This window comes from Magnolia sinica, chromosome 1 (genome assembly GCF_029962835.1).
Source record: "Magnolia sinica isolate HGM2019 chromosome 1, MsV1, whole genome shotgun sequence".
Taxonomy (NCBI): domain Eukaryota; kingdom Viridiplantae; phylum Streptophyta; class Magnoliopsida; order Magnoliales; family Magnoliaceae; genus Magnolia; species Magnolia sinica.
The window spans coordinates 52,713,716-52,741,146 of NC_080573.1; the positions used below are offsets into that span (position 1 = coordinate 52,713,716).

Genomic DNA, 27,431 nt, shown 5'->3' on the forward strand with positions numbered 1-27,431 from the left:
GAAGGCAGCTTCATCTTGGGGCTTCTCACATTTTGTGCTCTCATCCTGTGAGACATTACGACAGTCCAGCCCTTATCTCCTTCTAACAGTTGGGGAGAAACAAATACAACCCCAGCTGTCGCTCGAGTCAGGTTATTTTTGCTTGTAGGAAATCGAGTCATGTACTCCGGAGGTTGGTTTGGTGCGTACTCTATCATGAATCCAGCTGGAGTGAAATGGAAGCTCACTTTCTTGCAAAATTTGCCATTGGTTATAACTTGTAGTCGAATTTAGAAACCTTCGATCATAAAGCATAATTATAGTTAGTATTTGAAGAATCAAATAATCTATCTTAGAGATGAAGCGGAGGATGTTCCCACTGAGAGTCGCCATTTTGGCATCAGAAAGACGCCAAACTATTATAAAAGTTCTTAACTATCTCAATATTAACATTTAAATAAAATAAAGTCCCCAGCTGAGTCGTTATTTTGTTTCGAACAAGAAACAAATGCATTTGATTTGGGATATTATCTTATTCACACATAACAGAGAGAGTATTAAAGACAATCATTATATTTTATTAGTACTGAGTTCATTTACATCCTCAAACATTCCTTAATTCTAAGATAAATTATTTAGAATGCAGAAATTGACAATTGACAAAGTTCAAATGTCCAAATTAGATATCAAATCTGGCAGCAGTTCGACTCGTGATTTGATCATCTCTTTAAGAGGAATATGACTCGAATATCCTTTCTTCTGGTTTCTCCTCTTAAAGCTTGAATAGAAGAAATTTGGTAACTTGGCCATTTCAGCAGCATGTCACCCCTTTAAGCTTTACAGACTACAGGGCAGTCTGGTTGCGCGAACCCACGTAACCAATATGGTTTGTGCGGGTCCGCTCAAACCACCGGTGCTTCTCTTTCTCACCTTCAGTCTCCCTCCTTGTTCTGCTTCTCTCCAAAATCTTCAATCGGTCTAAATGAAGGAGAGGGGGTATTTATAGGCCCTCACATGTGTGGCACCTCGATTTTGGTGCCATGGGACCCACCTCTCATCAATCTAGATCATGTATGGGAATCATGTCCTGATATCATCTGTGCGAACCCGCGCAACTAACATTTTCATTGTGCGGACCCGCGTAACTAATATCGATTGCCTGGACCCTCGCAATTAACCTCAAAAACATTTGTCTTTCTTCATTTTTCATTTCCTTCCACTTCTTACCTTTCAATCTCCTTTTCGTTAATTCTTTCTTCTGATTTTTTATGCCTCAACACTCCTGTATTTCATGCTTGCTAACTATTTGATGAAATGGCTCAAAAAGGAATGTTTTGGTGGTTAAAACTGTCTATCATGTCATAGATTAGATGGCCCAGTCCAGAATCTCCATGATCAGATGATTTTAGCTATTTAGCAATGGAATGTTTCTCGTGAACATGAATGGGCACAGTTTGAACTACAGGGGATGCAAATGGATGTTACCTAGAGTGTGAAAGAAGACTACTAATAAACTCATTTGGCTTCTTGGTTGTTTCTTGCATATATAATAAGAAGGGCTTCACAATCTAACTAATTTATCTATTTTGAAATGAGGTTTCCTGAAGCTAATGGTGAAACAACATGTAATGTTTAGAGTCATCAAACTAAATATACCAAGAGCCATGAATCTTCTACTGATTTTGGGGCATCTGGAGGCTCAACCATGTAGTTTTTTCCCCTTATCTAGTTTCAAGGTGGAGTCGACTATTCAATCTATTTGAGTGATTAAACTTAGGCTAGAAGGGTTTCTACACATGCAATCACCTATTTGCTTGGTGTTTTTTTTTTTTTTTTTTTTTTTGGCTATTTATTTTCTTTCTTCATATAAGATGTTTTCTTGGAAACATTTGATTAAATACGCCTATTTATCACTAGTTTTCTTCCGCCATGTAGTATGCTATTTGCAAGCCTGAAATTAAAATTATAATGTGGTTACATGATCCTGATGTTTTGATGTTGTTTAAACTATGCAAGATATTACACTTTCAACATCTTAAGGGTTACTGGTTTTTTTTTTTCAATTTTATTTTATTTTAATGATGGTAGTTTAGGTTATCGATCTTTGGGCAGGAATTTAGTGTTTCACTTATTTTTAGACATTCTTGGCATTTTGCGGAAGCACGATATATATTTAAGTGCTGATAATTAAGTTAAAATATATTTCTGATTTGATTACTTTGATGCAATGCCTATGATGGGTTTTAAATATACTTCAAGTAACTTCTATGAAAACAATGTCATCTTCGGCATTTTTTTTTTTTTTTTTTTTTTTTTTTTTCTTGAAGTAAAAGTATTGCATTTGGTATGTGTTTCTGCTTCTTTGATTGGTTACAAGTGCCTTTAGTAGTCCTCTCTATTTTTGAGTTTCCAATTTAATTAATCTAATGATCATGATGTTTAGTTAACTTCACAAGACTAATGCACATCATATTGTTTGTATTTCACTACTTCATTCTTCTGATGATGTGTAATCCTCATAATAACTCTGCTCTTTACTTGAAAAGAAATAAAAATATAGTGGTATCTAGCTCCTTGCAAGAATATAAAGGATGCTGGTTCTGTTTCTTACTCCCACTGGAGTTGGATGTGTATTGTAATCTGCAGGACAATATCTTCAGACATCAGTCCCGTAATTCAGACAGTTTATCTATCAAGCCCATAGATGACTGGTTTCCTAAAAGTTTTTCCAACCGGATGATTTAGGGATAGTTTGGATAGAAATTTCAGTAAAAAAATGTGAAAATGGGTTGGGCGTTGCAATGCTAGCTTGGCTCCTCCTTTTTAAAATGCAAATTTTGTAGATTTCTAAAATCATGCCTTGCTTTATCTGATTGGTAACCTTCAAACAGATAGTGAAAAGGAATATTTCACACCTAATTCAATGGGAGAATATTACCAGAACCTACCATTTTCTGAATCATAGGGAAATTAATCCTTTTTACAGCAACAATTTCAGAAAATTTTGAGAATAGTCTAGTTATTAACTCCTCTTTTGTGATGATGTTACACATATCATTTGCTTGGGATCATATGATTCCTCTTTTGTGATATAGAATTAGCCTTGTCAAAGCTCCATAGTTGTGTACGAACTCTTGGACAGTTCAATTGTACAAACTATTATAGTTGGCCTGACAGCACATAGGAAATCTATATTTAAATTATATTTATTTATTTATTTTCAAAGGGGTTAGTTTTACTTGTTTTTAAAAGCTAGGAAGGCGAAATTGATTCTCGTCCTTTTCTTTTTTCCTTTTCTCTTGTTTCTCAAACAGAGTAAATTGTCATCTGTTCCTTTCCATGGTTTTTTCTCAAAACAAACATGCCTTTCCATGTTATTGATTTTTTAATATAATGTATGATATGATTTTTTTTAATCATCTAGCATCTGCATGATCAGAAGCACATGAATTGGGGTTATTGTAATAGTTTATAAACAAACACAAAAGGCATGTTGCTTGGTACTAACATTCGATCCTTGGTGTGTATTAAGTCAATTGAATTGATAAAGTTTGTTCTTCATTGGTTCTCCCTTCTGTTACAATTCACCTGCCAATTCACGGTTTGCAGTTCTTAACTGCAATTGGTTGCTTGATCCTTGGGTCTATATTGGTTGATTTTGGACGTTCTTTTAGAATGCTATTGGATATTTGGTGAATTTTTTAGCAGTTGAAATGCTGAATTGATGAAGTTCTTACATTTGCTAATTAAGTCATAGACTGCAAATGCTCATTGTTATTTCCTTATGTTTGATGGATGAACTAACTTGAAGGCTTCTTCTTCTTCTTTTTAAATATATTTTTATCTTTTTTATAATAAAAAAATCCATAACAAAAAAATTATTGCAAAGAAGAAACAAGAAAAAAAGGGGTGAACTTGCCATCCATCAAGCTAATGAAAAAGAAAGCTTTTTTAAGATGTGCCAGATGCTCTCGGAAGCTAGCAAGAGGAGAGAAGAACCTTGAACATGAAGTCCTTTAGTCATGTGTCTTTGCTAAAATATATTTTTATTTGTTTATTTTTTTTACTGTGCTTTACTGAGTCTAGGAGAATTTGCAGCCCAAAAAATATTACTGTCGTAATAAACAAATTGGTGGTGTCTGTTTCTTTGTTACCTCAACTTTTGAATATCTTTTTTTCCCAAATACTTAACCCAAATCCAAAGGCTATGCCAGAGATGATTACTGAAAATGCCAGTGAGGAGTTCTTATATTCCTTAAGTAACTATTGTGCCCTTCAGGTTATTATTATTATTATTATTATTATTATTATTATTTTACTAATTGACTTCAGTTGATGTTTTGCAATATGATCCTTTCTCTTTAATGGTATTGTTTTGCAACCTGTTAACATCCAGATTTTGCAAGTCCAAAATTTAAAGAGGATTCCAGAACCCTCTATTATTTGATGTGTAGTTGTATGTTTCCTTACAATTGTTAAGGAAATCTCCTTGTTTATAATGGTCAATGGATAATTTCTTCATAAAAGCTTTTATGTGCACCAATGCCTCACTACACCAAAATCGTCATTTAGGAATGGTTTAAAACCGTTCCTAAATGAAGCGTCGCAAAAAAAATAGGAACAGTTTAGAACTATTTTAAGTACCATTTCAAATTTTAGAAACGGAATTTTAGGAACGGTTTTAAACCGTTCTAGTGCCAACGGTCACATTTTAGGAACAAAATTTTAGGAATGGTTTTAAATCGTTCTTAATGTTGCTAACGGTCAGATTTTATGATGGAATTTTAGGAACAATTTTAAACCCTGATAAACACAAAATTTAGGGTCAAGGGAAATAAATAAATAGAAGTTTATTGCATTCCATCAAAATAGAGATTAATCCAAAGAAAAACATAAGAAAATAATGTGCTTGAAGCTGTTTCATTGCATTTAGATGCACTATCACATTGAATTACAATTATTAAATTTTGAGTCCCATGTCAGCATTCAATTCAAGTTGCTTGGCCATCTGAAGGCAACCTTAATTTAAATCATCAAGGAAGGAAGAGTGTTAAGATTCTAGGGAATATTGTGCACTTATGGTGCACTCTTCATGGAACTGTACGAAAACACCTTCTGTAGAAGCATTTCTCTATAACAATATAACAGAAAAACTAGCAGTTTAATGAAAGAAAAGGTCTCACCAAAGAATACAAGTTACTGGTGTCCATAAAAACTAGAGGGCGTGAAGCAATTCTGTAATATGAAAATGCTAATCAGTCTAAACTAACATGCACAACTATTAGAGAAGTTAATGAGACAAATGAACCTATAAAAGAAAATGTATATATCAATGGTGTGGACCCTAGAGCATGGGTCGTACATCTACGAATCTTGCATGATGATCAGGACAAAAATGCTTGAATTTAGAAATAGCTTTTTTTATTTTTTTTAAAGTAAAGAGTAAACCACATGCATAGACTTATTCAGAACAAATTATTAATTCCTTTCTCTCCAATTATAGAACAAACCATTAACAATATATATATATATATATATATAACAGTCACCATGTGTTTTTAAACTAGAAGAAAGCGTTGGTCTAGAAACTATTGACGTTGAGGCTTAAACAGAAACACAGCAAGTGAACAATGGTAGTGACTCTTTTACATATGAAAAACATTAGCAGCCATCAGAATTCAAGAGTACCAGTCCATAGCCAGTAGCTTCAATCGGGAGACTAGAACCAGACCAAAAGATCTTAGGTCCTGTAAAACTGCCCTGCATAAGTAAAAGCATACTGATGAAATTCTAAAGACAAGATGGCAATATATTCATTACCAAAAAAGGAAGATCAGATACAAAACAAAGGAAAATGAAAAGCCTAAGATTCATCTTGATTTCACCATTGTTAGCTTACAGAATTCCCTTTGGTAGTCAGCTTGGAGATCACCATCGTCACCATCTTTCTCTTTGTAGGACAACTGTCTTGATGGTATCATCTTTCCATTTTGGGAGGATTGTTAGGTTATGGTCCATCCACATTTGGGGCCAATAAATCAATGGTCAATCTATGTCTAGATAACCTAACCATAGCCCCATATGTACAAGCCTCATGTAAAATGGGGTTGTTCCGTTGAATGAGAACGGTCAATGGTCCAAATCCACCAAACAAATGCTCATTAATCAGAGGTAAAGATTGTTAAATCAATATGAATTTTGAATGTTGACCTATCTAAATCTAAAGTGGGTCCAGTAACAATTCCAATTCATTTCTCATGCCATTTGGGAATCTACATGGCACCATTGGGCAATGCTCCCAATATGTATATTCTTACATGATGCCCTAAGTACCTTAGCATTTCATGGGGGAAAAGAAAAACTACATGAATATGTTGATCATGTAGAAGCACATGAAGATCCATATATTTCAGTAGAATATTTATACAGAATAGGGACTTGCATTCAATGACAATGGAACAATGTGCCTTTTCTAAGGGAAGAGATCCCAATATATGTGTACTCAAGTGGGTTCAGGTGCATGTATGAACTTCCAAATTCAAATGTAACATCTAACACAATCTAGTAAATATGAATGAATTTAGTGTAGAGAGCAGATATGAAAGGCAATACTGGACCATTGACATTTCTTTGAAGGCTAGAAATGAGGAAAGTCGGGTTAGAATCAACACGAGTGCGAGCACAATCCAAAATTTCAGAACAAATCCAACAGTTAGAGAAATAACATTTGGAAATTACATAGGAGTTGCATTGATGGGTTTTAATGGACAAGTCATTTATGTTTATAAATATCTATTTTAATGGAAAATTCATGTACATTTTAATGGAAAATACATAGGAGTTACCCATCCATCTATGTTCATGAATTCTAAACAGTTCTATAAATGATATCGTCCACTCCCAGAAGGACATTATACATGAAGAACCTAAATGGGTACTTGAGAATTTCACAAATTTTAGGAGAAGAAACCTTCAAGAGAGTTACATCACTTCTATCAAACGCAGGAGGAAAAATGTTAAACCACGAACTACTCAACATTAGAAGAAGTAGTATGTAATCAGTTCCAGGTCAACGAAATACAAATAAGATGAAACAATTCTGCAAAAAGTAGTAGTAATAATAATAATAACAATAATAATAAATTACACAAATAAATAAACTAGAGAATTTGAAAGCAATATAAACTTCAAAAGGCCAAGAGATTGTGCTACCAATAAGTTCAACTTTCCTATTGGACTATGTACAAAATTCATTTCAGGTAAGAGTAAACCATAAATGATACAAAATCTACTTGTTTCCTAGACACACAAGTATACAAGGAAAAGTCCAACAAGAACATTAACAAACAAAGGCTACTTTCCAAGATGCCTCTATACGAGCCTTACTAAACTATGCAAATGTTTCAAGACCTGCCACCTAATGAACAACATTGCTCCTCACCCTGAGAAAAGTAACATCCATCGACTCTCCTCTATTGCAAAAGGTGTTGTTGTTCCATTCCATCCAGATAGACCATAGACCAGCCCACAAAGACAAGCACCAAAGAGACTTCTCTTTCACCTGGAATAACCCCTGACAAGCCTAAACAAAACACTCAAGCATCCCTGGCAATGCCCAAGTAATCCCAAAAATGTTAAACAACCCTACTAGACCAATGTTACCAAAAACACAAAACCCCCACATTTTCCTTTTCAGATTGAACGTTCCAAATTTTGGCCTCTGTAGCATATCATGAAAATTTATGTACCATTTTCCCTACTCTATGCATCTGTAAGAATGCATGCATGTTTAGATGTATGTATGTATATCTATGGGGGCATGTATGATATGAATATATTTCAAGACCTTGTTTCATGAGTAAGGATTGAATTTAAGCCCTCCATCTGAATCAATGATGAAAGGACCAATCTCTTGTGTTGCTCCATAGCCCACTGAAGAACAATCAGGACCTGCCATATGAAAATAACTTCACATTCTCCTCTAATATCCCTGAAGGGACAAATTCCATTTTCCATATCATATCAAGAATTTATTGGTAAGATTAAATGATCCATGTATTATGAATATTTATACCAACAATTTCCATTAGCATCACGAAAATATTGGGTCATTGAACACCACTAAATCATGCAACACAAAAGGATATGAAAAGGGTTTTAAGTAATGATTTTAGTCCAAAATAAATGATACATACAAAACCAAGAATCTTACCTAACATGAACACCGAAAATAATGTCATTGATTCAAAATTGTAATCTGTCACACATTGCAAGATATGGACCATCCATCAGGTGGACATATCATGAAGAATCCTTAGCTCACAAATCCTATATATTGATGGACAATCTTAACCATCCAACTGGATTCCTCAAATTAGTAATAATTTTGTTAGTACTTGGATTAGTATGTGAAACCTAGAGCTAAAATGCTTCAAAACAAAACACAACTAGCAGTGACTAAGATGCAATCGTAAGCAACATCAGTTGAAGCAAGGAAGATACAAAAGTGTAGATAATCTGCAAGCAAAGAGCACATCCAAAACCTTGGCTAATTAGCGGCATGTAGACCTGAAACAAGAGATCCCTGCATTATGAGAGACTATGCAGATTGCGCTGCACTGAATTACCAGATATAAGAGACACAACAACTGAGTCAGGTGAATAATTTAGTAGGTGCTTTATCGAGGCTATCTACAGTGGACATGGCCAATTCCAGCATTAATCATCATCATGATGCATTTCATCTCTAAAGGAAGGTCTGCCTGCTAGCTCCTGCCCAACTGAGCCAATCTATCTGCACCCACCTTGTTTTCTCTGTATTCATGTGTCATTTGATACTTGAGCTTCTGTGAACTGAAGACACGGTTACATTAATAAATCACAATATCCGATGGCCCCTGACAGGAGATACTTTTTCCAAAACAGTCTTCAAATTCCATACAGTTTTTACGAAATATCTGAGATGTAACAGCTTGGAAGTCAGCCAGTTGGAAGGCCAACATAAAGGAGAAGGTGAGCAGCTAGTCATACTTCTTTTGCCAAGCAATCTTGAAGATTCATATTTAGAAGGCAATTGGTAAAGCAAGATTTGTACATCAACCCAGGGAATTATGATGATTGACCCTAAATAGCTAGTACGAGGCCACAATGAAGATCAACCCCAAAATAGCTTGAACAAGATATGATGTTGATGAACCCCACATAGCTAGGACAAGGCTACGATGATGGTGAAACGAACGTCCGAAAGTGAGCCATAAAGTCAGGAAAATGTAACTATGATGATGGTGAAAGGTGTCAAATTGAACCCCTTATTCACAAGAGAATGGTAATTCAAAATGAAAAAGAAGAAGAAGGAAAAAAAAAACACTTCAAGACTTTGGTAGAGTGATGGGTGATATGCAAGCACCTGGAAATTATTTAGAAATTGCATACATGGAATACAAGTAATTGAAATTAAAATGTCCAATTATGGGTCCCGGTATAGATGCATCATGAAAACGTTTATTTGATATCTGACTATTTGATTAGAAGTTAAAAACACCCAGGTCATATTTTAACAAACCAGTGACCACATATCAAGGGTTAGGATTGTTCAACAATCTAACTTTTGGACTTAGTGAAAACAATTTAGTCAGCATATAAAGAGTCATATGCTGCCGAGTATTTAAAAACTCCCCATTCAAATCACAACCAAAATCAAGATTCATTGAGCAAACAAGAAGCTTACAGTTAGATGAATGCAAGAGCATGTTTCAGATAGTTATAACTTCAAGCATGAAACAAGAATAGAAGGCTTAACAAGTGAAGATACATTGTTTGAGCTCCAATCAAAACATAAAACGGAACCAACTTCCACAATGCATTAGAATTTAGGAACACCTAAAAGAGAATGCATGATGAAAACAACAAAGACATCTGGAAAATTCAAAATTTGAAACTTAAAGAACCCCGAATAGCTATGATGATGATGAAACTGGAGAGTTGAGCAAGTTCTCATCAGCTACACTGCTCTCAAGTTAGAAGTGTCCATTGTTAAGACCATTGATCAGGCAAGTCCCACCATGGATGAAATTAGGGAGCTCAACAAGTTCTTATCTGATGACCTGCTCTCACGTTGGACATGTGTCATGACCATCCATTGTCAAGACCATTCATGAGGTGATTCCCACCATGGATAGGATACTGTTTTCCAATCACACAATGTGCAACTTCACTTGCACAATTGGGGGAACTTGTCACATTCATTGTTGACAGTTGCTAATATCCTTTTCCATCATCCTTTTGTATGTCTCAACATCGAACTGTTAAGATTGTCTGAACAATAAGATTTTGTCACAGTTGCAGATCCATGGAAGGATCCACCCATCCAAGTGGACAGTCAATTAAATATTCCATCTAGTAACATTTCCAATTTCTAGTGGGAAATCTAGACGATAGCAAAATTTATAGATGACTGCTTTAATTTTTGCTGTCAACCAAGGAAATACTTAACCCAACTGAAAATTTTGTAATAGAAAACACCAAAGATGTTGTAATGTATCCACTTCAAGAAAAACACAAAAAAATCAGTAATAGAAGTGGTGGGAAGAATAATTGTTGCCGAATTGGAATACCTTCCTCTCCAATATATCCACATTGTCTTTTCCCTTTCTTTGTGCATTGTCCAATGTTGCATATAGAGTTGATGTTCTCATCGGAGAAGCCTCTTTCATTGTTGAATATAAGGAGAGTGGAGGAAGCGCCGGTTGCAGTGATGTCTTTTGATGCGATGAGAAATTCTAGCGAAGGATCCACGCTGGGTAAGTATTCATTATCTTCTGAATACCAGACAAGCACTATTAAAGAACTGTCAAATTTATAAGTTTTTGCAACTAGTAGAACCAAAACAGATTATGTGGAAGGTAAATTTAAAAATAGATTTTGTGTTTAGGGCATGACCCACCCATCATCTGTACCAATGATCATGAAAACTATTGATAAAACGGGCATGTATAAGACCGGTCATTTAATCCATTGTTGGTTATGATATGCCGGGCATGTATAAGACCATATAACAACTCTGCTACAGATTCAATTTCAATGTGTTCCTCGCCATCCATCTCACCTAAAACAACAAACCACCTAAAATGCTTGCTTCTTCAGCAGCCTTTACCCAAGCCAACAGATTTTATCAGAGATGTATATACAATCAGTACAAATAACCTTACCTTAAAGAATGGAATTGTCTATCATGGCTTAATTAAGACTTCAAAACAACATAAGAAAATAGAAAACAAAAAAGAAAAGGAAAAAAAAAAAAAGCTCCAAAATGAATGGAAATGATTGAAACAAGCGCACTCCAATCAATCAAATTCCTCTTAGGAATTTTATCGAACACCCTAACTGCACACCCAATCACTTGGCATTTTGCATAAAAATTTAACAGCCCGGTCTGCACAAACGAGGCTCATGAGATTATACTGCAACATGTTTTGCAGTGGCCAGCTTTCTGTCCTGGCATAGGAATCTGATTCCTCATCAGAACCATCAATTCCTTAAGGGAAAAGGGAAAAAAATAAATCAATTTCAATTACCTGTACATGCAAAATCGTCATTTCACAAGCTTTTCTACATCAATAAAGGAGGAGCAACAGAAAACCTTGAATGTAGGTTACTTTCTCTTCAATAATCCCCTGCATGTGGGAAAAAGGTGTTTCAAACATGCCATGATTAGTTAGGCAGTGCTGCAGTGGACCTACGAGAAAATGGCTACCATATTCAGATGTGTGGATTTCACTGCCAAGGGAACCAATCAGAGCGTTCTGGACCTTTGTCCACCATGCACATCTAGAAATAAAGTTCATCTCTCTTTGACATCTAAAAAAAGCTATTATTTAAACAAAAAGAACAAGGTAAATCGACCTATCAGCATCAGCAAAAATTGATTTGTGACAATCTCCAAAATCCTTAACACCATGCAGGTGGGGCCTACGTGAGATTTGAATATGCCTCACGGCAGGGTTTTGGCCCAACCCGTGGCTAGGATGGATTTCTCACTGACAACACGGTGGGCCTGGTGACTGGGTGGGACCCACGTCCTAGAACGATCTTGCAAAATAGATGGATGGTGTGCGTGCCACCCATACATCACAGTACTACCAAGGAGGTTTTAAGTAGGTTTCAACGATGGGTGCCTTCCAGAACTCACCATTTTAAAACCCACATTTCTTTCAATTCAAATAAAAAAATATAAAGACAATACTAACCTCTTCAAATTGACAACAGGTGGATGTTGTTGATGACCGGAGATGCGGCACGGTTGTAGCGGCTGGTGGATGTTGCAGATCGAGAGTCAGACAGGGGGAGGGAGATCGAGAGAGGGAGGGAGAGAGAGGGAGATCGAGAGATGAAGATCATCGAGAGAGAGAGAGAGAGAGGGAGATCGAGAGATGAAGATCATCGAGAGAGAGAGAGAGAGAGAGAGAGAGAGAGAGAGAGAGAGAGAGAGAGAGAGAGGGAGAGGGAGATCAAGAGAGAGGGTCGAGATTAGGAGAGGGAGATTGAGAGAGATGGTCAAGATCAATAGAGGGAGATCCAGAGAGATGGAGATCGAGAGAGAGGGGGTCGAGATCGAGAGATCGAGAGAGGGAGAGGGAGATCACGCGAGAGAGTTCGAGAGAGTACGAATGAGGGTTTCGGTGCAACAAAAGGGCGAAATCGAAACCGATTTGGTAGGCTGTGACAAATATTCAGTAATGTGTGGTTGGGGCCTTGTGGGGTCCACCATGATGCTTCTAATTGAATGCACTCTGTCCATCTGTTTTAACATAAAACAATAGAACTAAATAATAAAACTTAAAAAGATCTAAAACTCAAGTTGGACACACCAACAAAACATTGGCAATAACAACGTTGACTGTTAAAACAGAAAACAGATTTTAAAACGGTTTGTAACGGTTTTGAAATCAGGTACGGCTTATAACCGTTTCTAAACCAAAATCTCATCCGTTTCAATTCACCGATTTTGATGCAGTGGGCCTAGTTCATATGAGGACGTGCAAAAGTTTGAGTGGTGTAGATTTCTAATTCATTACCTTAAAGAGATGGCAAATCAAAGGTGCACTCACATGGTTGAATGTCTAAATCAATATGGACTATTGTGGTAAAATCAATATGGACTGTCTATTTCCTTAGGCATTCAATGGACCGTTAGAATCATCTAAAAATCAGTCTGATCCAAAACTCAGACATGCCACATTGCTTGAACTAGGTTGTTTTAGGTGCAATGTTACATTGTTCATACTGGTGTCGCCCATCACTGTTTCTTTATGGGGCTTACGGTGTAATTCCGATGGTTTTCACTTTGGATGTAATACCGATGCTTGGCTTGTCTTACTGGAGTAGATAAATTCCTTCTTTTGGTAGAAGTTGCTTAATAGACTGTTGATGATCATGTCTCATTTATTACACTAGGATGATCATGTGCAGTGAATTTCAAGATGTGAATCCTAGAACACATTCCAATATGACACACGTATAAGATTATGCTATTTTGGGCTGCCATGAACATTACTGCACTCCAAGAAAACAAGGCATTACCGAAGTTTAGGGGAATCCTTTAGCCTGTATTCAATGCTATCCACTCCGTGAGCTTGCTACGGCTTAGTTTTCGGCAGTGGAATACTGAAGTGAGTATGCCAACAGTTAAGAAATAGTCCATTCCTGGGCATTGCCTTTCTTGAAAGCTGTGAGTTGGAAGAAGAGGTGCTTAATGTAATCGTGGAGTCCCCTTGCTTTGATTTTTTTTCAAAAGGAGGGGACACGCCCCTATGTCTTTGTAATTATGAACAGAGGATGTACAAACCAGATATTCAGGTGGGCTCCGCAAAAAACACTGGGCCTCACCTATCATATCTCCTACTCAGCAAACACAAAATGGAAAAGAAAGGGTAAAGCCACCCTGAAGAAGACAGTTCTTCAAATTGGACTCTCCTACCAGCAAGGAGATATATCTCTGCTCCACCGCTGATCGGAATTGATAGCAACAACCACTCTTACCTAGCCCAGTTTGACTGCTTGCTCATATATTGGCGTTCTCTGAAGAAGGACGTAATAAAATTGCAGAGTATCTTTGCAGTTGCGGTTGATGCTTTTCTGGTATGGTATCCTGTTTTATTCTGGTATGGAATACAATTGACTGGAATCTTCCTGTGTTCTCATGCAGGATGCAAAGGGTCGCTGTTGCTGTGTTCTCATGCAGTTGTTGTAAGAGTTCCATGACATTCTTAATAAAATTCCTTTTATAACATTTAAGCAACCAAAAGTTGCATGCTTAGACAAAGCTGGTGGTACCATAAGAGTTGAATACTATTAGTGATCATCATCATCATCATTAGTATGATTTCATTTCCTATTCTCATTAGTCCATCTGACATTCATTTACTAACTCCTTGACCTAAGAATGATGGGCTGCTGATTTTTTTTCCTCTTTTTTTTTTCCCCCCCGACTCAAGTACGTGGTTATGGAATATGTCTTTAGATGGGAGCAATGCTTAATAATTGCATGTTTAGAAATATTATGGTATTTTGACCATCCAATCTTTATGTAGATCATATTTTTCCTATGAAAAAATATTGAATTAAGTAAAACTAGTATTTGGTAGATCATAGAATTGTAATTAATGAACCAAATTCACAACTGATATTGGTCACTTGTACACTTGAATGACACATGTGAAGGGTGCATATGGATGGACGGGCATGGATACAACACATGCATCAATGTGGGGCCAATAGATATAATGGAATTCAAGTTACAACATTTGTTGCCTTGATAGTTTTTGACTTTCTAAGGATAGAGGATCAAAGGATTGATTGTTTTTCATGCATTAATTTGTTGAATGCTACTTTTTGACTCTTTCTTTTCCTTGTCTGCAGGATTTTAATCAATTGTGCCTACAAGCGCTTCAGCCTTTTGATGCCACTCATGCTAGGAGTAGACCACATAGAGGATTTGTTTATTTATTTATTTATTCAAGACCATTTTCAATTTATTCTTGTAAATATTATATTTTTTTAATTGTGAAGTAATATAATTTTTTTTTTAATATTCAGTTTAAATAGTATTGCAACATTTTTTATATTTCAAATATTAAAAAAATACAGGTTTCAATTGAATTATATAATATAAAAAAATTACTAGCCTGGGTTGGGGCCTCTTAAATCTATACAAAGACTTTTACCGGTGCTTGTATAGACTTTTCTCAGCGCTTTTCCATGATTAAAAGTGTCCAGAAATCATGCTTTTACCGTTGCTTGGGTAGACTTTTGCCGGTGCTTTTTATCACTTTTACTGGTGCTTGTTTCAGAAATCCCAGCAGCCACTAAAAGCGCCGGTGAAGTCAGACCGAGCACTAAAAAAGAGTCCATAATTGTGGCTTAGCGCCGGCAAAAGTTTTGCCAACATACCCCTTTACCGACACTTGTCTAGCTCCGGTAAAGGTAATGCAGGCGGTTTTTAGGGCCTTTACTGGCGGTTTTAACTGCTGGAAAAAGTCTGTTTTCTTGTATTGTATGTTGTTATGCCTATAAGAATGTCATTCCAAATCAAGGTTTTCCAAGATTGCACTGAGCAAATCATGACTTTCTGCGATCAATGGAAAGCTATTTCGAGGATTCTTGCTGCCTATTCATTTATTTGAACTAGAAAACTCGATGGATAATCTACCTTAGGCATAAATCATCCCTCGAAAACCCATTAGTCTAGGTTCAGCCTTGCTACTTCTGTCAATTTCGAAAACCCTAGGTTAGGAGCTAAATAAGCTTTAGTATGCAATGGTGACCAAAATGATAAGGAATTACTATGAACCTTCTCCCACTTCTGAAAGACTTGAACAATGTTTTGTACTCTCGTGAAAGATTAAGCAATTTCTTGATCATCTAGAATCCCAGTTTGCAACTATTGGCACTCCCAGATGATAGTAAAATAGGTCAGCATTAAGGAAAACAATTGGAAGGATGAAAGGTAATGAATTGACTAAGAAATAGAGAAGCGTGTGCAGTCGGAGGTAATGATAGTGACTAAGAAAGTTAATGAGTCCCTTTTTCAAAGCAAGTGGAAAAGGAAGAAGAAAAGTCATAAACATCATCGTCACCTTAGCCTTTTTTGTGGCACTATCAGACACCTTTTGGATGCCAAACAAATCAAGCATGGCGACAAGATCTTCAACAAGGTCCATGAAAGATGCTTTCCAATTATTGATGAACTTCAAACATCACGATACGTGCAATTGAAATGAATGATAAATTTGAGAAAAGTGCGTTTACATTCTGATAGTCAAATGGTCAAATTATAGTAATCTTTTGGTTTTTGGTACATTTAAACTAGGAACAATGATTTGAACAGTTTTAATTTAGAGTTAGATTGTGTACTGAAGAAATGGGGACCATCTGGTAAATGTCTTATCCACTCCATCTGTTATTTCAGCTCATTTTAGGGCATGATCCCAAAATCAAAGCATATCCAAAGTTCAAGTGGACCACACCACTAGAAACAGTGGGAATTGAATGCTTGTTGTTGATAACTTCTTGGAGGGGGGAGTTTTGGATCAAGCTCATATTTGTGTTTTCCTTTCATCCATGTCTGTATGACCTTATTATCAATAGGTTGGATGATAAATAAACATCACTGTGGGCCCTAGGAAGGTTTCAATGATGGATGTCATTATCTCCACTATTTCCTGTGGTGTGGTCTGCTTGAGCTTTGGAGATGCTGAAAGTGCCCTGGTTTGTCAATTAGCGTGAGTGTTGAGTCGACTAAACAGAGAAGCTCCATAGGAATATCAATTAACCGACTGCCTCAACCAGATATGGGCCCGTACTCGCCACAGGTAAATCTTAGCCTCACATCCCTTGTCCCAAAACACCAGGTAATTAAAACCCTTAAAATATATTAGAATATCATAGGTTTTTTGGGTTAGAAAACTTTTTGACAAATTCAGAAAATCTCTAAGTTTTCTACCTCTATCGATTTATCGATAGTCTGATTGATATAATCGAGAATTATTGTCGATGTCCTCGGAACTCACTCGATATTATCGAATGAGGACATATGTTGTCCAGCAACCGCATATACTTCTGGACGGAATTATCGATATATTGATAGCAGTATCGATATCATCAAAACTTGAATATCGAGTCGATCGAAATTGACTCGATAAAATCGACAACAGAGCTTTTGTGTCCCTGTTTTTCTAAAGAAAATCATTAACTCCTTCGATATATTGAAGTACTCCTCGATATCCTCAGAATTCAAAAACCGATGATATCGAAAGACCTTCGATGTTATTGATCTTGGACACAGTTTACCAGTAATATTTTTATGTAGCTTTTATCTTGGATCAAGGGTCACTCGATAGAATCGATATTCAAATATCGATGATATCGAGGCCTGATCGATTACATCGAGAATGGACATAAACTGTCCAACAAGCTTAACTAGAAAATCCTTTTGATTTATCGATGCATCGACATGATTATCAATATCATCGACATTCAAATTCTGATGATATCGAGTGTACATCGATCATATCTTTGACCTAAAATATTTCTAAAGCATGTCTCTCTCATTTTCAAATGTTGAGGAATCGATCCTCATATCGATAAAATCGAGTTCGAAATCCGATGACATCGACGGGTGTTTCGATTCCCTCGACCAGTTAGCAAAATGTTTCATAAGCATATGACATCTGAGTTTGTGTCATCGAGCAACCAATCGATATAATCAAGATTATACGCTCGATGATATCGACCCTGCTCGATGATATTGAACTATGTCATAAATGTGACCGTTTTATATCCGTTGGAACTTTTTGCCTATATATAGAGAACTTGTCTTTAGTTACTGGTAGAGAAAGAAGAGAGTGCTTTTGAGTGTCTAACCTTAGATCATATTCCCAAAGCCCTTTCTCTCATGGAAGTTCATCCCCCAATCCACCCTCATCATTGATATTCAATAGAGTGGATTGGGGAATGAACTTCCGCATTCAAGGATCCTCCAGCTACCATCTAAATGGAAAATCATTGAGCTGGGATGCCTTGAATGCATCAATGATTGGAATTGCTCTATCTCCCTTATAGAAAAACATTTAGGAGAGTAGGATTCCATCATAACCTTGACCCAACCCATCGCCATGCATTGGTGCATCTTCTGAGTTGCGGTTCAAGGAAGTAGAAGACTCTTCATCAACAAAGGAGGAGATCTTCGACAATGAGCTAAAAAGGACTCATCCGCTTATCTGTAAGTTATTAGAGTCTAGAGGACCCTTATGATCATTCCTTTATAGGATTGGGTCTAAGTTGTTTCTTACCCTTTGTAAGTCCTCTAGGAGGCCTTCGGCGGGAGTGTCCGTAGTGGGTGCATTGTGTTGACCCTTGCTTTATGGAGAGCATAAACAGTTAGGGTCTTGTGAAAGATCCATGGCCAGTGTGCCTAAAAGTGTGTGTGTTGTGTTGATCCTTTCTCATGAGAGCATAAACAATGAAGTTTCTTATGTGGATCCTTGGCCAGTGTGCCTAAAATGGGGTGTTTTTTGTTGACCCTTGCTCGTGGGAGCATAAACAGTCAGCCTATGTGTAGGTTGTAAAGGTTAAAGGTGAACCTGATTTAAAACCTTGGGTTTGGGGTGAACCGTGTGAAACCTCCTTAGTGAAATCCGATACACTCAAGGGTTGAGTGCGGTTACCGGGAGTGGAGTAGACAAGTAGTTGAACCACTATAAAAATGAATGTGTTTGAGATTGTCATTGTCTTCCATTTGCTCATGTGATTTCCTTAAATGCTTTCATATCTGATTATCTGATATCACACCTCACACACACGCATAGTCATATCCATCATAAACTAGCTTGCATATTGTTCATCTCTTAAATAGTTTGTGATTGGATCCTCTACCAGGCTTAGAAGCTAGTAGAATTGTTTTTGAGTAATCCTAATATATGCTTGTTATATGGATTAGAGTGATAGGATTTTAAATTGTTATAAAATTATTAAAAAGTCCTGTTCACCCCCCTCTAGGACATATTGGCATATTCCTACTTCAACTAAAGCAGTCTTTACTGTAATTTCAATTGGTATTAAAGCGGGTCTCTCTTTAAGGGCTTCACCACCTAGAGAGTGATCTTGACTGAAGTTGGGAATATGGCCAAAGGAGAGGGCTCATTGGTCACTAGACCTCTAGTATTTGATGGATCAAATTATGCAGACTGGAAGGCTAGGATGCACTACTTTCTGAGATCTTTAGATCATGATGTTTGTCATATTGTTGAAAGAGGATATGTGTCACCTACAGAACAAGTAATACTTGAAAATGGCACAGCTATCACCTAACCAAAATCCAATGAAATGTGGACAACATTGGACAAAGAAAAGCAAACATCTGAAGCTAAAGCTATGAATGCTATCTACTGTGCTATGTCCCAAAATATTTTCAATCAGATCAGTATGTGTGGGACAGCTAAAGAAGCATGGGATTTGTTGGAAACAACCCATGAAGGAACAGGCACTGTGAAGAGATCTAAACTGCAACTCCTGACATCACAGTTCGAAAGTCTCAGAATGGAAGAACATGAGACCTTCATGGAGTTTTTCACAAAGTTGAATATCATTTGCAACTCCATGGGTGGATTAAGAGAGAAAGTTCCAATGCCAAAAATCTATAGGAAAATTTTAAGATCATTACCGGAACAGTTCAATCCTAAAGTAACAACCATTGAAGAAATCTATAGGTTCCCTACAAACATTTGAACTACACTTCAAACAAACCCCAAAAACCAAAAATACTATCCTTAAAACTTCAAAGAAAACAACAAATGAGGACATTGAAAGTGAAAGAGAAGATGAAGATGAGGAAGTGGCTTTGTTGGCTCAACGATTCAGAAAGTTCTTTTAGAAAAATCGTGGCCGTCCACTTAAAGGAAGAAAGGTGGACAATAGACCTTCTGCAGGTAAATTAGGTAAAAGACCAAAGAACCACAATGTTACGCCTGTCAGAAGTTTGAACATCTTTCTACTGAATGCCCAAACAGAAAAACTAAGGGTAAGGCAATGGCTGCCATATCGGATGACACAGAAGAATCCAACTCAGAATCTAGCGACTCAGAGAGAGATGGAGACCAGCAATCCCCTCCATCAGGCCTTCTCTAATCTATCTTGGACATGAAAGTGCCCGTGACCCACTCTACATCAGTTCCCTCCATTTCAAAAGAACTCGTCCTTGAGTTTTCGTTCTATTTCGATTCTTGATACTCGGCTTGGTGCGTCGTAACGATACCCGGATCAAAAGTTATGATCAATTTACGGTCCACCTTCTTTTTGTCCAACCATGCTAGGAATATATCTATGACACGTTCTACATCATAGCCCTCCACTTGGAAAAAACTCATCCTTGAGTTACTTAAGGAACTTGGCTCATGATTCTGAGTAACTTCTGACGCCGATGTTTATTAGCATTTTTCTTGTAGTTAACATTAGGCTCTTGAGCTGACATAATACATGTACTCATGCTATCTTTGACTTGACTAGTATCGATTAGTTCCTTCACTTCTACCCTTAAGATCTCATATTCTTTCTGATAATGTGGGCAATTAGGCAGACTTGCCCTTGAGATGGGATCAATGTGATTTTTTTATCTCGTATGGGAGGCAATTTATTAGGGAGTTCATCGAGCACAACCGCCTTGAACTCTTGCAATACTGGTTTCAAATCCCCTGGGATGCTCACAGGCTTCATGTATTCTTTCTTTTCAACTAATGCATATATATCTCTCTTGTTTCTTCAGATTTTTTGACAAAATCTTGTTTAGTTGTGAGAGACTATTCCTCAACTTTAGAAGTCTTGAGTTGGTTCTCCATTTCCATAATGACAAGGCCAAACTTTCTACCGTCTTTAGTAAATATAAATACGTTATCCCGACCTCTATGCATAACAATAACGTCAATATTATTTTACCATGGTCAACCAAGTAACATATGACAAACTTTCATGTCAACTACATCACAAAGTACTTGATCCTTATAATTTTTACTAATTGAAAATGAGACAGTGCATTGTTCGGTTACCTCTGTTTTGTTGACCTCCTTGATCCATCCAATCGTGTATGGAGATGGATGCTTTTCTGTTTTCAGTTGAAGCTTTTCCACCATTATTTTCGACACGAGATTTTCACTGCTCCTGACATCGATGATCACATTACAAACTTTTTAGCTTAGAGTGGACCTCGTTTGAAAGATGTTGTCGCTGTAATTCTATTTCTAACTTTGGCATATATAATGGCTTTCTCACGATCAAAGTGGTAGCTTGTGATTTACCATCATCTGATGGTGCTTTGCAGAAATCAAGATTGTGCCGTACAGCGACCACGGGCAGTTGAGCATCACTTTGAGCTCGAGGTGGATTTAGTGCATCTGAAATATGGTTGCGGGTTACCTGCAACCCTTGCATGGTCAACTGACTCCCGATGGAAAGCTTTCATTATTTTTAAAAGATAATGAATCCCTAGATCACTATCTAAAGGATTTTTGTTCATACCTTCGTTGTTTACCATCGATCCAAGGGGAGTTCTTGCTCTGATACCAATTAACACAGGGATGAACATGATTAGGTCGATCACCGACTCCCTTAAGGCAATACAAGAAATCGGCCTTCTACCGAAGAACTTATTTTCGACGAAATTTATTTTGTCAATACACATGACTTTCACCGATGAAATAATATTTCATCGGCAAAAGATTCCCGCCACGACCAAATATATTCCCACCATCATTTACAATGATGGCCTGGAAACTTTCGTCAGTAAATGTAATTTTTCCTGACGAAAAAAATAGTTCGTCAGCAAAAGATCCCTTGGTGTCCTTTCGGGTTATTTTTTCCGACATTACAAAATATCATCGGTAAAGTTACTTTTTACTGACGACAAAACTTGTCAGTAAAGTAACTTTTTATCGATGAAATAAACACATCGTTGGACAAAATGAACGATGGACATATTATTTCACTTTGTGTGTGTAAGAACCGTATCCTAACCCGTACCAATCTGTTATTAGCATTTCGCACAGCCCTGAGTCGTGTCTCGTATTCTAGAGTTGGCTCGACCCGAGACTTGTACCCTAGCGACCGCGTCGTCGTTGTGGTTCCGACGCCACGTCTCGCACGCCGAGGTGATACCTGGACGAAGAGATGTGGACCCACATTCGGTTCGAGGAAAATGTCACGCGTTGCAAATACCAAGAGAATCTCTACGACACATCACATCAATCCATCAATCAAATGTCAAGTACAACACCCATCCCTAAGTTCAACCACCCCTCGCCAAAGTCAACTCTCTCTCCTACAACCAAGTAGACCCATCCATCACTCACCATCCCTCTCTTCCATCACTTCTCTCCCATCATCTCTCTATCTCTCATTCTCTCTTTCATTTTCCAAGCAACCCACGTCCAAGCTAGGTCCATGAGAGAGAGCTTTGTGTGGCCCACTCCCTACCACCTTATCTCTCATCTCCACCCTTGGATCATCATATCCACCATTAAAGGAGCACTTTTGGTGCATTGGAAGTCTAAGGAGGAAGAAGAAGGATAGGTGGGTGATTTTATGTTGAGATTTTGTGATTTAAGGGCCCACTTATGGTGGGACCCATCTTAATGTATGCATTGTAAAGAGGGGCCCATAGTGGCAAGGTCCCTCCACCATCCGATTTCTCTCTCTCTCTCTCCCTCCCTCTCTCTCTCCTTGATTGATGTGGCCCACCTATTTTGTGCATGTATGATTCAAACCATCCAGCCATTGGGCTAGCCCCATTGCTTCATCTGGATGTAGGGGAATCACAAATATCAGTTTGATCCCGGCTCGGATGGGCCACCACGCGGATCCACCATATTGTATGTATTTTATCAACGCCATCCATCTATTTCAACTAGGCTGTCCAGCGGGCCTAGACGATAGGAAACACAAATATCTGCTTGATCCAAAATTGTTGGTGGGTCCCACGCATGTGGACCCACCTTGTGCATGCGTTGTATCTGGGCCGTCCATCTGTTGGACGACTAGTAGCACCTGGCTGCTTTAGCGTCAGCAAGTTCCATGGGTTTGACTTGGGGTTCAAGTGATCATCCACACCATACATCTGTTTTGAAAGGAGACGTGGGGCCCACCATGGCAACGTGCTAAGTGCAGCACGTGGACCTCCATGATGGATGTTTTCCATCCAAACCGTCCATCCTTTTAACAGGGATGGGCAGGAGCTTTAAGTAACCACCTTGATGTATGGTTTAAATCCAAACCATCCGTCCTAAGCGTTCAGACCCTCTGGATGTAGCCTTTTTTTTAAATATAATATTATATATATAATCATATATATGCATGTGGTGGGTCCCACGTGGGACCCACCTACTGGACGGATTGGTTGGGTGCGTCACACCAGCTAGTTAGCTGCTGAGTGATGTCACTAACTTTAAGGGTCCCACCATGTTTTGGTGTTATATCCACACCGTCCAGGTATATGGATGGTGGATACCCACCATGATTTATTTATTTCATCCACACCGTCCAGATTGTGCTAGACGGTGCTGGACAATGTTTGAATGGTGCTGTCCAATGTTTGGATGGTGCAGATTTAATTAGACAATGTTTGGATGGTGCTGATTTGCATGGGGAATGTTTGGATGGTGCTGATTTACGTGGACAATGTTTGGATAGGGCTAATCATTGTTAGCAAGCCATGTGCCCCATGAAATGATAGTGTACAGTGATACACACATTACACCAACTATTGAAATGATTTTTGGTGTGGTCCAAGCCCACTTGAGACCCATTGGTGTGGCCCGTCCATGGGGCCCACCTGCCTTGTATTTAAGGCCCATATGATGGGGCCCACCTGCTTGAATCTAAGGCCCATGGGCAGGCCCATTATGATATATTCAAGGCCTATGGGTAAGGCCCATTGTGATGTATTTTTGGCCCATATATGGGGCCCACCTGTTTATATTTTTGGCCCATGTGATGGGGCCCACCTGTTTTGTATTTGAAGCCCATATGATGAGGTCCGACTTGATGTGCCAAGGCCCGCTATGATTCATTTGAGGCCCCTTATTACGGCCCATCTAATGAGGCCCTTTGTGATGTATAAGAGGCCCATGAGATGCAGCCCATTGTGATGTGAAAGGCCCGTGCGATACGTCCCACTTGATGTATATAAGGCTCATGTTTGAGGCCCAATACAATATATACCAGGCCCATGTGTTGGGGCCCGATGTGATGTATTTATGGCCCATATGTCGAGGCCCGATGTGATGTATATGTCGTCCTTATGTGAGGTCATGGGCCCATTATACATTTGGCTCTATGTAGGCTACTCCTTGGGAGCAATGTTGGTGAAATTGTCACATTGTTGGGCAATGATGGTTTAATGTCCACACTGTGACCTTCCCTTAGGCCTTGTTCGGCTGATCATCGAGGTCGATTCCGATTATCGAGGCCGATTTCGATTGTCGATTCTGATTATCGCAGCCGATTCTGATTGTTGAGGCCGATTCCGATTGTTGAGGCTGATTCTTATTATCGAGGCGGATTTCGATTGTCGATTCCGATTATCGAGGCCGATTCTGATTGTCGAGGTCAATTGTCGAGGCTAATTCCGATTGTCGAGGGCGATTATCGATGCTGATTATGAGTATGTGACAGCATAGCATCATGATACATGCCCATACGCATCATCTGCATGTTTGTTATGAGATGTGGTTAACCATTGTATATGTCATTGGGTATGTTGTTATGAGACTCCCTGATAGGCAGAGTGTCACGCCCCAAACTCAGAAACTGGGCTCATAAAATTTTTGATCGTCAAATCTGGTGCCGACAGCCTCCATAGTACCTCATTCTCGACTCCCGACATCCATATGCCAGATTTCGATCCTGGGATCCTACAAGGAGGATTTTTCAATATACATTTTACTTGTAAGAAGCATAACCACAAGTATACCCAAATCACAAAGGCAACATCATCATCACATATCCATTAATATAAACATTTGAATACAATGCTGAAGGGAAAAATACATATGTCAAAAATCAAACCTCCAAAAGACCACTGCACACTCCAAGCTCAACGCTGCTGCAACCTAACGCCACTTACATACATCTATCATGCATAAGCTTATAGAAAGCTTAAAGGGTGGTGTAAGTGTGTACAAAAGGTAAGTGTCAAGTATGCAATATGATGTCATAAATCATACAATATCAGAATAAGCGGAAATACTGACAAGATCATGAATCATATGATATTAGAGTAAGCAAAAATATACTGGTAAGTCCATGAGTCATATAATATCAGAGTACGCAATGCAGATCATAATGAGTCAAATATTATATACTGCGGATGCAATGCAATATGCAGATCCTGCCAAGTTCGTCTAAGCCATATAAGCGTAGAAACATAGCAACCCAAAATGTCATATGCCATGGTTGTAATGCAATATGCGATGCGAATGAAATGACCAAGCTGGAGTGAAGTTGGGATGATAGTACGTAGTATCGCAGGCTATGGGGTCCATCACAAGGGAATTCTATCCAAACCAGTCCCATACCTAAATTTGGATAGTCAAACACAATGTGGTAAACTCCTGATCTGAGGTTAGTCGTGCGCCCCAACTGAAATACTAACCATTGCGAAGGTACACGTGCCGCGGTTGTAATACAATATGCGATGTGAATGAAATGACCAAGCTGGAGTGAAGTTAGGATGATAGTAAGTAGTATCGTAGGCTATGGGGTCCATCACAAGGGAATTCTATCCAAACCAGTCCCATACCTAAATTTGGATAGTCAAACACAATGTGGTAAACTCCTGATCTCAGGTTAGTCATGCGCCCCAACTGAAATACTGGCCATTGCGAACGTACACGTAACAAATAGTTGTGCACCACCAGCTTGAATGGATAGTGAATGAATGAATGAATGAGTATGCAACTCCTGCTCAATAAGTCCATATATCAGTGTTGTACATCTCTAGGATCATCACCGGGGTCTAGTACACTCTACAACAGCTTGCCGTCCCATGAAGCACACTACTGGGTAAGTGGAAGAGACCTCATTATCTGCGTACCAATATTAGCTTGGCTCGTTAATAGCGGACCCATTTATGAGTTGGTCAGACTCAGCTAGTATTGCCTAATCCCTCAGGCGGGTAAGGCCACACCCCCTCCCAACCAACCACGACACAATGGGAGACGTGGCATACTGGTATACGGCCCTCATGCGCTTATATATATCCACTCGGCCTCAATGTTGGGGCGTTCTCTGGTACCAAGAGGGTTTAGGAATTTTCAACCAGGGCCATCTATGGCGGCCCAATGCAATAATAAATTTTCGGTGTCCTATTTGGCCATCCATGACATGCCTGTGGAGGTTACAGCCCTGATGTTGCTAGGGTGTACAGTAATCACAATACACAATGCAAGATGCATGAGTCATACAATCAGTCATGCTTCAATCGTACGCATACCATGCGCTCATGTGAGATAACCTCCACCTATCAAGGAGTCTCATAACAACTTGCCCAATGACATATGCAATGGTTAACCACATCTCATAACAAACATGCAGATGATGCGTATGGACATGTATTATGATGCTATACTCATAATCGGTATCGACAACTGGCACTGATAATCAGCATTGATAATCGGCCTATACAATTGGCCTCAACAATCAGAATCAACCTCGACAATCGGAATCGGCCTCGACAACCAGAATCGGTCTCGATAATTGGAATCATCCTCGATAATCGAAATCAGCCTCGATAATCGAAATCAGCCTTGATAATCGAAATCAGCCTCGACAATCGGAATCGGCCTCGATAATCAGAATCGGCATCGACAATCGAAATTGGCCCCAATAATTAACCTCGACAATTGGAATCGGCCTCGATAATCGGAATCAGCCTCGACAATCGAATTCAGCCTCGATAATCGTTATCGGTAATCAGCCTAACAAAGGCCCTAAGGGAAGGTCACAATGTGGACATTTAACCATCATTACCCATCAATGTGGACATTTAACCAACATTGCTCCCAAGTAGTGGCCGCCATAAACATCATTACATACATCAAGGAGGAACCTCACATCGTAATGGGCCTTATATACATCACATTCGGCCCACACAAAGGCCTCTCATATGTCTCATTGGGCTCACTCATGGTCCTTATATACCTTACATTGGTCCTCAACCCATGCGCCTCAAATACGTCTCAATGGGCCTCGTATATGTCAAGTGGGCCGCATCATGTGGGCCGCTCCAATGGGCCAACATGCATCAAATGGACCACATCATATGGGCCACACCAATGGGCCCATATACATTAAGGGGGTTGTATCAATGGGCCGCACCAATGGGCCAATATACATCAATGGGCCTTATATCC

The 27,431-nt window shown here is 38.6% G+C and overlaps 1 long non-coding RNA gene and 1 other non-coding gene across 5 annotated transcripts; one reads left to right on the forward strand and one right to left on the reverse strand.

The window, feature by feature from the left end:
• Window positions 1-2,203: 2,203 nt before the first annotated feature.
• LOC131223583 (small nucleolar RNA Z267) lies at window positions 2,204-2,274 on the forward strand. Its single transcript, XR_009160568.1, has one exon. It is a non-coding gene; the product is annotated as a small nucleolar RNA Z267 (small nucleolar RNA).
• A 5,361-nt stretch (window positions 2,275-7,635) lies between these two features.
• On the reverse strand, window positions 7,636-12,391 carry LOC131249672 (uncharacterized). 4 transcript variants are annotated; one of them, XR_009172861.1, is made up of 5 exons: window positions 12,225-12,391; window positions 11,732-11,835; window positions 11,553-11,651; window positions 10,593-11,472; window positions 7,636-7,929 (listed from the first exon to the last, which is right to left on the reverse strand). It is a non-coding gene; the product is annotated as an uncharacterized LOC131249672 (long non-coding RNA). The 4 variants fall into 4 exon arrangements; XR_009172860.1 differs by having other exon boundaries at window positions 10,593-11,651; XR_009172859.1 differs by having other exon boundaries at window positions 11,553-11,835.
• Between the last annotated feature and the right edge of the window lie 15,040 nt (window positions 12,392-27,431).